The 14,305-nt window shown below is 38.6% G+C and overlaps 1 protein-coding gene across 1 annotated transcript in view; it reads left to right on the forward strand.

Annotated features, from left to right (window-relative positions):
• Positions 1–14,305, forward strand: part of DDR2 (discoidin domain receptor tyrosine kinase 2) — a 164,693-nt gene that overhangs the window by 109,257 nt on the left and 41,131 nt on the right.

The following is a 14,305-nucleotide window of genomic DNA, read 5'->3' on the forward strand; positions in this document are numbered from 1 at the left end:
TTCTCTGGGTTGGCATAAATTTATGTCCCCAGAGATGTGCTGAAGCCTTAAATGGCTTCATTTGTTAATAAGAATGTGGAACTGGTTTTCGGGTTTCTGAAACCAGGCCTGAGGGGTGTGTGTGTGTGTTTGTGTGTGTGTGTGTTTGTGTGTGTGTGTGTGTGTTGTTTTCAGCAGGGCCCTGGTAGATAAGAAGGCAGTGTTCAATTATCTGTGGTTCAATGTCTCTTAAGTGAGCAATGCTAGATGCTGCTCAGATAGGCTCTTCTTGGTTTGCATGTTTGTTTGTGGAGTCTGACCTGAGGATGGCCCTCTGGTGTTCTTCTTGCTAGTAAGAGGATCTTTCTCTGGGGAAAACAGAAACTCAACTGCTTCTTGAGATCCCTTAACTATGCCAAAGAGGGAAAAAGAGAATGCAAAACTTAAAGGAAAAGCACCAACTGATATTCAATGCACATTGAATATATTCCTGGTGCCATTGTAAAGGATTCAATAAATTTAAATCTTCATAATAATCTTGTGAATAGGTAATATTATTATTCCAGTTTTATAGAGGAGGAATGAGGAGGAATTGAGTCCCATGAACATTAGATAACTCACTCAAGGTTAAAGAATGAAGCAAAGTGACAGAACTGGGATTCATCCAGCTCCAGCTCTTGACCTCTATGCTGTACTGACTCCTGTGTATGTTGAGACTCACAGAATGTCAGTGAAGAGGAACCTCAGAGTCATGAATCAGCTGTGCATGGGTATTAGGGCCTGTGAATTCCCTGAAATTGTATCCCAAATTTAACATTTTGGAGGCAAAAGTCAATTTTCTGAAGTTCTATATTATTGAATATTCAAAGAATTCCTGTGATCAGCTCCAGAAAAAGCTTAGAATGATTGGATTTGATTTAATCTAATCTTCTACAAATGGAGGAAAAGTGAGATTCATAGAGATAAAATAAGGGAAGAAACGTGTAGAAACAATATTACCAGACCTAACTTTGGATCTAACCTCTGCCACCTACTAAATGGGTGAGCTTGGACAATCTTTAGCTTTTCTGAACCTCCGTCTGCCATTATCATCTATCACTAATCACCTTAAAGGTTGTTATGAAGACTAAGAGAATATATATGAAGTACCTAATATAGCATTAAACACATGAGTGTGATTAATAAACACTGATTCTTCTGTTTCTTTTCTTAATTTATATTGTGTTTTGATGATACTAATTTCAATAGTCTTTCTCCTATTCTACAGTCTTATATATTCCAAATTAATTATTTACACTATACTTTAAAACTCTATTCTTATCCTCCAGAGCAGATTTTTCATACTTGTGTCTTACAACTTTAGGATGAAAGGATTGCAGTGCATTTGTTGAATGAACACATCTTTCCCATCAAAGTAGCTAGCTGAATTCCCTGTTTATACTTTAAAACTTTGCTTGTGCCTTGGCATTTAATACTCTGAGGCTTATTCTGAGCTCAGGCCTTCCATGTGGAAAGGCCAATAGTCTACAAGAGGAACAACAATGTTAGCAGAAACTTATAGGAGCCAGTGTCGGTTTTACCATGGAGACCAAGCACTGAAGCATTTAGGACCATGCTTCACTGCTGTTCATATTCTGCTTACCAGTAACGTTTTCTAATAGCTGAAAGAACTCTAGGACCTTGAATACTGTAGGATCAAAGATACAGTATATTTATGTTTATGTGCTACCCCAAATAGGTAAAATTTCCTGCTAGTTGAAATACTAGGTAAGACAGTGAGTAAGAGTTGATAAATAATTTGCTAGGGCAGGCAAAAAGAGTAAGGAAAGCATTTGAGTTTAAGAAAAAGGCTCATGGCACAAATGGAAAAAATAAAAATAAACAAGGACAAGGATGATTGTCAATGAGGGATCATGAGAGCAAAGGTGGTGGGGTTAGGGGTGCACCAAAATAGGAGCCTCCTAATTTGGAATTCTCAGCATGTGCCAAATACTTATGAGCAAAGGTCTTGTCTACACTCAGTGATAACAAATGCTATGTCATGTCCTCCTCCCCAGAATACATTATTTCTTTGTTGTTTTTATATTTCAATGTATCCTGGAACCAGAACTAGGTTTAGATAGCAATAAATTTCCATGGGCCCTCCATCCACATTGTTTCCTCACTTGATGGTTCTTCTCAACCATTGGAGTCACACTATGGACAGTGTGGACACTGTGTGCTGATAGCAGGGTGTGATGACAGATGGTATTGTGAACAGACCAGGATAATAGAAATCAATAGTTTGAGATTCTAGTTTCAGCTCTGTCCTACCTAGCTTTATGATTTTAGGTAAATCTCTGAACCTTACTATATTAATCAGCTATTTGCTATTATAGTGAAATACCTGAGATAGGCTAACTTCGTGAAAAAGAGATTTGTTTTACCCACAGTCATGGAGGTTCAAGGGCATGGAGGCTGCCATGGTTCAACTCTAATGAGGGGCCCTCTCAGCTGTGTTATGGTGGGTGTTAATGTAGAAGCATGTGGGGAGCAAGTGACCAGGCACCAGAGAGCTGGGTGGGCTTGGTTCAGGCTTTTATAACAACCAACTTCTATGGGGTCTATGAGAATTACTTGGCTTCTTTTCTCAGGGCAGTGTTCTCAATGACCTGTGGCCCTCCTGCTAGGCTCCACCTCTTAAAGATTCCATCAGTTTCCCTATTCATATACTGGACACCAAACTCCCAACACACGGATCCATCAGGGATACACCAAATCCAATCCACAGCACAAAATGGAAATAATAGCTCTACTTCCTGTACTTTGCAGGATTACCATGGGGGAGAGTGGTGTTGCAAATGAGACAATGGTGAATGTGACAAATGTATGTGAAAGGGTTTTGAAAAGTTATATGCAAATATTGAGTTGCAATTTGTTACTTTGGGAAAAGCGGGACATCGAAATAACCCAAACACGGCAAAACAATAGTTTCTAACAAACAGATGATGGGGGGAGGAAAGAGAAGAAAAGAAGAGTTACTGCTAATCATTATGGTCCCCTGTGGTCTACAAGAGAGATTCCAGTTGCCTGTGGGGAATGACTTCTAACAGCCCTGGACTCTGGCCATCCTAACTCCAAGGGGATGTAGGGTCCTGAGTTCAGGCTGAGAATATCCATTACAGTGGTTCCCCATACCCCTTGGGACAATAGTGTGATTGTTGACTTAACTCTTTGGTTTTAGCTAGCAGGTCTCAGAAGAGCATGCATGTAGCAAGAGAGGTCTCCCAGAATATTTGTTGGTTTGGATACATATATAGTAAAGTAAAACTCAATTAAGATAGTAAAAATCTTTTAAGTTTTTTTATGCTTAAGTGTAAGGTGATGAGTTGTTAAAAATATGCAACTTTTCTTCATCTCTGATTCAGAGATATTTATGACCTTGGTTTCTATCTTATTTGCTGTGGTGATGATCTGTTATGTACTCATGACAGCTACCTATCGCAGGGCCTGGTTTATATAGGTGATTGGTAAATTTTTTTGAGGAATGAGAAGAGGGAGGGGAGCCAAAGAAGTCCAGGAACTCTAGGCTTCTCTGGCTTTTTCTGCAAGAAGAAGAGGAGAAGGAGGAAGAAAAGTAAAAGGAAGAGGAAAAAAAATTATGCTGTGTGAGACTTGATCCTGGGAAGCTGAAAAAGAAGTCATAGGAATGTCATCCCTTTAAATAATAGGAGTACTAAGTGAAATCAGTAATATCAGGAGAGTGATGAGCTTGAGGTCCCTGAACTATAACTACCAACGTGCAGCACCGGAGTCCAACCTTCTGATGTCTGAGGCCTGGAAGAGCCCATCTCCTTGCAGGGGAAGAGCAACTCTGGTTGCAGGGAAGAGTGAGGTCTCTGTGCCTAGTCCTAAATGCCTAAGTTCTCCCTGCTTTAGTCTAGAGACAATATATTTTGATGGTTATAAATAAAATAAAAAGTGCTTATATTTTATGTATATATCTTTTTCTTGGCATGTCAAGATAGGAATTCAGATTTCATCTTCCAAATGTTGTAACTTGTGATAAAGGTACTAACAATGAAGCAAACCTTCTATGTTAACTTAGCATTGCTAACTTAAGAAATGATTCATCCTGGCATGGGAGGAGCACTGGCTGTTGAGAGCAAGTAAATACACCTTGGGAAAACTATATTTTTAATTTATTTGGTGACTTTTAATAGGTTAGATAACATTTAAGGTGTCTTGTTTTGTTTTGTTTTGTTTTTGGTGGTACTTGGAATTGAACCCCAGGGGTGCTCTGCCTCTGAGCTATATACCTAGCCTTTTGAATTTTTTTTTTTTAATTTTGAGACAGGGTCTCACTAAGTTGCTCATGCTCATCTCAAACTTGCAATCCTCTTTCCTTAATCCCTCAGTTGCTAGTGTTACAGGGGTGCAACACCACACCCATTGATAATGATACCGGTCTTGGAAATCAGGATTGTTTCCTTGTTCCCCTGTTATTGAAGAGTAAACACCTGAGAAATGCTGAGGCAAATGTGGAAAGCAAGTTTTATTTAATAAAGAGACAGAGCAAAGATAGCGGACTTCTCTGGAGAGAAGTAGGGGCCCAGAGCTGGGTGCCTATGGAAGTGGGTGTATCTTGCCCTCTTCTAGGTTTCAGACTTTCTCTCCCCATCTCCATCTCCTCTTTCTATCCTAAATTTCCAAAGGCAGGGAAGAGCAGCCCCAGGGGTAATCCTTTGTGTTTGAAAGTGTGATCCTCCCCCTCACCCAGGTGTTAGCTACCAGTTGAGCCTGGGGAAGAGATGGAGGTGTTAGCAACCCATTTCCTTTCCTTTCATAATCAGTTCTCATCTTTCTGACCTGATCATATACTATCTAGGCTGACTACCTGTCCTTTGCCCCTGTCTCAGTGATAGATTTTCTCATTGAGGAGCTTGCTAATAAGAAAGATAAGAAAATCTATTATTGGTAGGTAAGTATACCAAAAGGTTAATAATGATAGAATGGCATATCTTTGGTTACTGGTGTGTTCTTGATTCAATAAAACTAATCCTTAATTCTCTTACAAGGATGAAACATTTGTTCAGTTAATAATGCTTGTACATAAAAGGTATACTTTATTGTTAGATCTTAACTCTTGAATATGTGTTGCAGCACCTGAAAGATTGAATCTGATTTCTCCCTTGAAATGCCAAGATTAAGGGATTTATACATATTTGGGTTTATTTTTGCACATTATTCTTTATTTATAGCTACTAAAACACCCAGCCTGTAGGTGAAAAACTTGCTTGGCCCTCTTCCCTATGAAGCTGGGGTGGTCTTTTCTTGGAGAATGTACTTGGATTTTTGGCTTTTGTAAAAGAATATGCACCCAACTAGATTGGCCAACAGTTGAAACAGTTGAATCTGCTCATTCTTGCCAGAGCAGAACATCTTTGCTCTTGGCTCTGAGTTTTTAAAAAAATCCTGTGTGTTTTCTCACCCTGGCAAGTTTTTAACTCTTTATGTAATCAGACCAAAAACTCAGCTTAAATTTTCAGAGGGTTTCTTCCTTAGGGTTTTACATTCCTGATCCACACAGCCCCAACATTTAGCACATTTGCTGAGTGAGAAAAATGCTGTGTTCTTGATGAATCCCAGCTCTCCCTCAAAAGCCCTGCTGATTCTGTCCTTTACTAGTAAGTGCCATGCCCAGAATCAGTCTCTTGCTCCTGCTCCAAATTGGCAAATGGCTGCATGACCGCAGAAATTCTCTCACTCCTCTGACATCCTCCCTTCTCGGAGATCTTAGTCTCTCCATTCCCATTGCTTCAACAGTGCAGATGATCTATAAATTTTATCTAGTTTTTCCAGTTACTCTTGGGGGAGCACAGCAAACTACTCTAACCTACCTAACAACAGAAGTAAAAAATTAACTTTTACTTTGTTTTCACTGTGATCATGTTAAATAATTGTGTTTCACTTTTAAAATTGACTTCTAGGAAGCTCAGAGCCAAATTTAAAGCCTATCACCAGCCAAGAGTGTAGGCCTAAATAATATATATTCTGGATACTAACCTTAGCTATAGATTATTTTGCTTTTCTTATTCTCTTTCTCCTTAACTTATATTTCTCCACTTATTTACTTAGATCATCTTACTTTATGCAGTGTAGGAAGCTGGCTCCAATCTTATATTAGCATGAATCATAGTATGAATAAATAAAAAATTAATAATACCTAATCTTTATTAAACATTACTGCTCTAAATTATTGACACATATTAACTCATATTTCTTATAGCATCCTATAAACAAGTACCATTATTATGATTCAACTGAAAGTACACTTGAGTAACTTTTCTAAGGTTAGAAAATTTCTGAATTGCTTAAGAAAGAATGAATGTAATATTTAACATAAATTATCCCCTTTCCTCCTTCTTCTAGGTATCATTTATTAAGTCCTATTACATCCCATAAAGACCTTTAAGATTTTTGTGTATATTATATAAAATCTCTACAACTCTGCTTGTCAGGATTATTAAAGAAGACATTGAAATTCACAGAGTTTTGGTAACTTTAGTCTCAGGATCCCATAATTTGGAAGTAGCTGAGTTATGATTCCAAACCATTCCCACTTTTCCTCTCAATTCATAACCTCCATGGCTACCCACTTTCTCTTTGACTTACCTCCTTGTTGGTCAAAAGATCATACTATTTTACTGTAGTGTCTTCACTGACCTACTTCACCAGGAAGAAAAATGTCTTCTCTGATCTGTACCTCAGTACCTTGAAGTCCACTGCAGTTGAGGCTTTTATTCCTGGAGCTCTATAGTTTGTTTCTGGAAGTATTCTGGGCCTACAGGAATATTGAAATTCTAAAGGACTATTTCTAGTAGGAATTTCAACTTGAAATAGGGTGAAATAGATCCACTGTACCTAAATAATGGCCCTGTACACTAAATAATCTTTCTTGGATCTTGCAGGATCCCATTAGGTATTTATCTGCCCAGTGAATCAATTTGAAGTAACTGGTTATATGGAGATTGCAGGGAACAAGGACCCAGGAGATAGCTTCTACCAGGTGACTACTTTGTTCTTTTCTGGAATTGGAAGAACTTGATTATGGTAGCTTGGGGTTGAAGAAGGAGGAACAAGAAATCAAGAAATCTGAATTTCAGTGATGGTTATGTGGTCATCTGTGAGTCCTTGAGCAAATCAGTTCACCTTTCTGGGTCTTAAGAAGTTCTGATATTTAATGTAAAGTCATTGGAGAGGTTGGAATTTTAAGTTCCCTTTCTGGATCTAAAGTTTTGTGATTGCAGATTCTCTGTTAAGCCATCAACTTGCTTGGGCCCCCAGATGACCCCAGTACCTTCCCCCGAGTCAGCTGTGTGTGCTCAGAGAGGGCCAGGGGCCAGATCTCTATGTTCAGGCTATGTTTTCCTGGAAACTGTATATAGGATACTCATTGACAGAGAGCCTGTGGCCTGCAGCTACTATTGAGATGGTAAACATCATGAAACAAGAAGCCCTTTCAGTCTCTCAACCTTGGCAGGATAGTATGAAAAATAATTCTTGGGAAGCTGGGGACTGGTGGCAGCTGCTTCTCCTCAGACTGCTGGCCAGGCCCTACTGGAGCTTGAGATGGATGAAGCTTTCAGCCAGGCCTGCTGCAGCCGATGCTGGTAGTTTTCCACTCTGGGAAACTGCAAAAGTCAACTGGCTTCTCTGTCAGGAGATTGGTGGGTAGCAGAAGCATCAGGAAACCACCAAGACAACTCAGCAGGCAAAATCGGGAGGTACTTTTTTGCTACAGGGTCTCCTGTTTACCCTGCAATTCCCATTTTTCATGCTTCTTTTACATTTCTTGATATAAAAAGGACAGATTGATGGGATCTAATGAATAAGACAGGGATTCAGGGAAAAGAGAAGGGACCTGACATTTAGGACTTGGGCCAACTTGGCAATTCTGAGTCCTCACTAGTGAATGAACTCCCTTCTACAGAGTTTACCCAAAATAGACATTTTCAATGGGAAAACCACACTGGTACTGCTGGGACATGCCACGTTGGTTGTCCTGGGAAAGGATTTCTCCTGGTTCCAAAGACTCAGTAAGATGATAAAGGCCATCCAAGATCAGCTTGTCCATTTTCCTGTGCCCTTTTGTGAGGCCCCTGGGAATACTGATTCATCAAGGAGCTCTGCCTATTTTCTAATATGACTATTTCTGCTTCACTGGTTCTTATTTCTGAATTCCCTGTCTTCATCTGTATATTCCTTGATCCCAACTTTTAGACTTCCAGCCTAACTCCCACTGTCCAAGTGGTTTATATAGCAGTTCCCCTTCTCCAGGGTTTTGATTTCAGTGATTTCAGTTACCTATGGTAAACCATAGCCTAAAAATGTTAAATGGAAAATTTCAGGTATAAACAATTCATAAGTTTTAAATTGTATGTGATTAGATCATGAAATCTCATGCCCTGCCACTCTGTCCCTCCTAGTGCCTATGTCATTGGTTCATCTCATTTCAGGTATAAACAATTCATAAGTTTTAAATTGTATGTGATTAGATCATGAAATCTCATGCCCTGCCACTCTGTCCCTCCTAGTGCCTATGTCATTGGTTCATCTCATTATGTAAGCATTGTGTCATCTCACATTATCACAGGAAGGATGAGTTCAGTACAATAAGATATTTAGAGAGAGAGAGAGAGAGAGAGAGAGAAATAGGGAAACTATATTCACAGAACTTTTATTAGAGAATATTGTTATAATTCTTTCATTTTAATATTAATTGTTGCTTTTTATCACTTACTGTGCCTAATTTATAAATTTACCATAGGTATGTATGTATAGAAAAAACTTTATAGGGTTTGTTACTACCTGTGGTTTCAGATGTCCACTGAGTGTCTTAGAGCATATTCCCTGTCGATAAAGGAAGACTGCTGTAGCACTTGTGGCCCAGAGGCTTACTCTAGCATAGAACAAGATTCCTTCCAGTCCCCATTCTCTAGTCATCTGTGTCTCTTCTAACCAAAGCCTGGGATCCCTCCTCAGTACACCTTGGTAGTACTTATCCAGTAACCACTGATTAATATTTGTGCTATAACTCTTTTACTCCCATGCAAATGCCCCCAAAGCTCCTGAAAAAAAATAGCTCTGCTGCTCATTACTCTTTGGAGGTGGTTGTGAATTGGAAAAAGACAGTGCCCTCTGTGATATACATTGACTCTGATTTGGGAGGGTGATGCTTTTGAAATGCAGCTGAACAGGCTGCTTCTTAATATGTGCTGAACACTTCAGATGACTATGTGCTGGAGAGATCTGGGCAGAGGAATAAATTGATTATAGCACCTGCCATTGGAGTTTGATGAATGAAGTTCCTTCTCCATACATTCATCCTTGTCTTCATCCTTCCATCCATCTACGCATCTCCCTCCTTTTTTTTTTTTTTTTTTTTTTTTTTTTTTTTTGGTAGTTATCTATTTGCAAAGTCTATGTTGAACATCTAATTAGTGCTGTGTGTTGGGAAGTACTCAGGGGGTAAAGGAATAATCTGACATGATTACTGTGCTCAATATTGCTTACAATTCCAATAAGGAGCTACACAAGCACAAGTAAAATAAGAAAATCTATGATGAAGGGGATTTCTTAAAAGACTCTCCCATCACTTTTATCCTGACACTATGTTTTTGTAACTTTGTTAGACTAACTGAAATAGTAATAGCTAGTAATAGCTATGTCAAATAGACAATTGAGGTGTATCTACTAGATTATTGAAAATCTATTGTCTTTTGTTTGTCTCCTATATAAGAAAAGATCAGTCATTTTATGTATCTTTTTCACTACTTTATATTTAGAATAATATCTAATATATAGAAAAACTTGCTGACTAAATAAATATGTGAACAAGCCTTAAATAAACACACTCGTTAACTAAATGCACCAACAGATCAATTGCAATAAGATATGTGATAACTCAAACTTATAAGGAAGACTTATACATTTGCTGCCTGGTTAAACATCATTGGTCAGGGGTAACCTTGAATAAATTTCCAGGACTTTGTTTTTAATCCCTGTCAGACTGAACAACAGAAAACTCTTATTAAAAATTTTCAATAGATATTTATTGAACAGTAGTTAATTTCAGACACTTTATTAGATAATGGGAATATAATAGATAGCCATGATTCCTGTCCTTCTAATGCACACTATTTAGTTGGAAGATCAAAATTAAACAAAATAATTATTTATATGAGAAATGTGAAAGTAGGTATAAAGGAAAAGCAGTGTGTATAAGAGCATATACCAGAAATTCCTGGGTATACCAGAAATAGCTGGGTATTTGGGGGGAATTCCCTGAGGGAGTGATAGGCTGAGAGCTGGAGGATGTATTGGAGTAAGCAGGTAGAGTGAAAGGAAGAATGTTCCTGGTAAAGGGAGCATCAGACACAAAGAGGCCTTGAGGCTGTAAGTACTTTATGCATTTAAAGAATTGAAATAAGGCCATAGAGCAGACTGGGACCTGACTTTGCAGATCTCATGGGCCATATTTTCTTAAGAATTGTAGAAAACTGTTAGAAGATTCATGTCAGAATAAAGTTTAGGAAGTTCACTTGGGTGCTAATAGAAGGGACTATAGAACAAAAGCAGGGTAAAGAGCTAGCTAGTCCAGCTGTGAATTGCTGGATGTTGACGCTGCATGGAAAGAGAGAAGGTGAAAAATAGCTAGACTCAAGAAATTTGCAGTAAATAGAATTTTTTGGACTTCCTAATGGACTGGATGATTCTCAAAGGACCAGTTTATTTCTGACTTAGTGTGTTTTTTGTTGCTATCTCTGAATGTCACAGATTGGGTAACTTATAAGAAAAAATTTATTTCTTATCGCTCTGGAGGCTGGGAGGTCGAAAGCATGAAATCAGCATCTGGGGGGACCTTCTTGTTACAGCATGATGTGGCAGAGGGCATCATATGGTGAGATAGGGTAAGGATGTTCAGGTCTCTCTTCTGCCTCTATAAAAACCCACTAATGTCATCATGGAGGACCTCACCCTCATGACCTACCCAATCTTAACCATTTCCCAAAGGCCTCACCTTTAAATACCACTAACATATGAATTTGGGAATTCAGTTTCTAACACACAAGTTTGGGGAGACCAAATCATCCCAACTTCTCACCCTTTGATTGCCTTCTGGTATGACCTATCATTCCTGAATGCTTTTTCTGTATGTTCTATATTGGTCTTCAAGCAGAGGTTAGAGGCCATCTATGCTGTCTCTGGAAAAGGCATTTATCAATCTCACTATCATTCTGCTGTTTATGCATAGTTGATTTAAACTCTTCCATGAAGAAAGGACTGGTTGGATGAGTAAGAGAGGGACTAATGCACATAACATTTCTTTATGTGGTGAACTGAAGCCTGATTTCATTCCTGGTTTTTCTTTTTTTTTTCCTTCTTTCTTTTTTTTTTTTTTTTTTTTTTTTTTTTCCTGTGCTGGGGATTAAACCAAGGGGTTCTTTACATTTATCACTGAGCTACATCCCCAGTTATTTATTTATTTTTTAAAAATATTGAGATAGGATCTCATGAAGTGGCTAAGCCTGGCCTTGAACTTGTGATTCTCCTGCCTCAGCCTCCTGAGTTGCTAAGATTAAAGGTGTGCACCATAGCATCTGGCTCATTCTCTGGTTTCTTTAAGTCTTAAAATCCAGCATCAGAGTCATCTGTAGGTCTGGCTTAAGTAGACCTTTTAAACCAAGCTGGGCACCAGAGTTTAGGTTTCTGACCAAAGAGATTAGGCTGGGGACTGAGAATTTGCATATCTAGTAAATTCCCAGGTGATACTGCCCTTTGAGGATCACAGCTCCAGCAATAAGATAAATTAAAGCATGATAAAGAGATAAAAGAGCTTTCAGGGAGAGAATTGGCACTACCCTGACACCAGCAGCAGAGTATCTTATGTAGCATCTCTCTGTCTCTCTACTTTCTTCCTCTCCATTACATATACTTCAAATCTCTCTTATTTTACTTTCCTCATCTGTTAAATGGAAATTTCCTGGTGGGTTCAGTTAGGACACAAAATAAAAAGGATCTCAGGAAATAGAATCCAATTGAAATATGTCACAGAGGCAGCTGCAGCAGCAGTTGCTCTGTTTAAACTTCTTGGTTGCTGTTCCAATGGGTAAGCAGTGACTTGGTAGGGTTATTTGCAATAATATCATGACTCACCCTGTGCAACCCTCCTTTCACATTTCTGGTTTACTTCACATGTCCTGAGAAGTAGAGGCCCAGAGTCTAAAGATTCATGATGGCCAGGAATGGAAACCTAAGGGAATTTTGGAGGTTAGATTACTCTGGCTCCAGAGAATCATTTTGTATTCAGGTAGGATAGAATCTGGGAGCAGTGGTTCCCCAGCCTGAGAATATAGCAGAATAACTGGATAGTTTTACAAACATGCAGGTTTCTGGACTAAGCTTCGGATATTCTAAAGCTAAATCTCTAAGAGGGACTCTCAAATGTGTATTCTGAAACTTCTCTAGGCAATGCTAAAGCAACTATTCCATGGACTGGTTTTCAGGTTCCACTGCCTTACAACAAGTCTAATCCAGTCCCCAGCTTTCCAATTGAGGAAACTTGGACACAAAAAGGGCATGGAGCTTGTCCAGGTTCCAGGTCCTCTCTGGTTAAGTCATAGAGCCAGAAGTGGATTTGAAGTTGTGATTTTCAGAGGTTGCATAGCTTAGTGGATCAAGGCAGATTCCAAGATGATTTAATATTTACTCAGTGAATAGCCTTATTTAAATTTTTGCCTGTAGAATGTGGAACTCATGGGAAGCATGAAATATTGAATGAGAAAATGCTAATATTATCTCACATATTTGAATGCTTCTAAATGGATGCTGTTACCACTGTATTTCATCAAATTCAATAAGCTGCTGACTCTAAGATACATTATTACTACATTTTCCTCTGAGAAAGAAAAAAAAATCCCTGCAATTAAATTAAGAGGCATAGTGAGGGATCACAGCTCTAATAATAAGTGAAATGTAATCATGATAAGGAGAGCAGAGAGACTTCAGGAAGGGAACTGGTACTCCTCTGACACCAGATAGCAGAGTATCTGTGGGATCTCTGTCTCTCTCCTCTCTTTCTATTTGCTTATAAGATGTAACCAGACTTTGGAGATATTAACGTGAAAAAACAGAACATGTGGTATTCTACTTCTCTTCCCTTGACCCCATGAAGACTTCTGTGTTCCTGAATTAAATACTTTAAACAGTGAATGCAAATTACTAGAGAAGAAACGTACTATTGTGATTGAGGAACATCAAGGCCAGTGTGATTTATGGGGAACATGGTACGAGTGAGGTGGGAACAAGATCAAAGATAGCCAAGGGGGCAGGTTATACAGGGCCCTGGAGACCAGCAAGGAATTTGAATCTTATTATGAGTCAGATATGCAGTTACTAGGGGCTTGGAACAGAAGTGTTTCATGATCTGACTTACATTTTAAGATACATAAGGAAAAGTGGACAAAGGGAGATTGGTCAGGAGATAATTATACTATTCCTGGTGATAGAAGATAGTGAATTGGCTTAGAATGAAAATAAAAATAAATGTGGGAAGAAGTGGGTGGGATATGGAAATACTTCTAGTGTAGTCAAAAGAATTCTTTGTCTATCTAGTTGATGATTATGGAATGAAAGAAGTCAAAGATGGACTCGAGTTTTGACTTGAGTCATTGGAATAATGAAGTTGAATGAAGGGAAGAAACTGGGGGGGGTGAGGTTTGAAAGAACTCTATATTTTACTCAATTTTATTCTTACTTGTCTTATATCTCTATCTCTGAGGCCTACCTATTTTTCAACAAATATATTTGAATATCTATTTTCTCCCTATATGTGCACTGAGGAATAAAAATAAATAAGATATAGTCCTCCCACCAAGGAGGGATCTATAGGGAGAAAGGACTTTCACACAAATAATTATATTATGAAGCAGGGTGTAGCTAATGTTATAGCAGAGATCCAAACATTGCCAGAAAATAGAGACAGGAGGTTGTGTATTGGAATCATTATTATCCTTCTTTAAATATGCTTGCTTTAGTTTATCACATTGCAGAAGGATGAAAGTATAATAATGTTAGGTAGCATATCAACGTGGGGTGAAATGGCCTCCTTGCTGTACCTTAACCCACCTTAACAAGCATGCTTTTTCCTCAATCATACATTTATTTTTACTTTCTGTTCCCTTTGCATTAAACATCCCCAACTCTGAAAGTCACTTGACTCGTTTGTTTTCCTTCACTCCAGGCTCTTCTCAAAGTCGCATCTAGGAGACTTCCTTGAATCTTA

Source organism: Sciurus vulgaris, assembly GCF_902686455.1.
Source record: "Sciurus vulgaris genome assembly, chromosome: 1".
Lineage (NCBI taxonomy): Eukaryota > Metazoa > Chordata > Mammalia > Rodentia > Sciuridae > Sciurus > Sciurus vulgaris.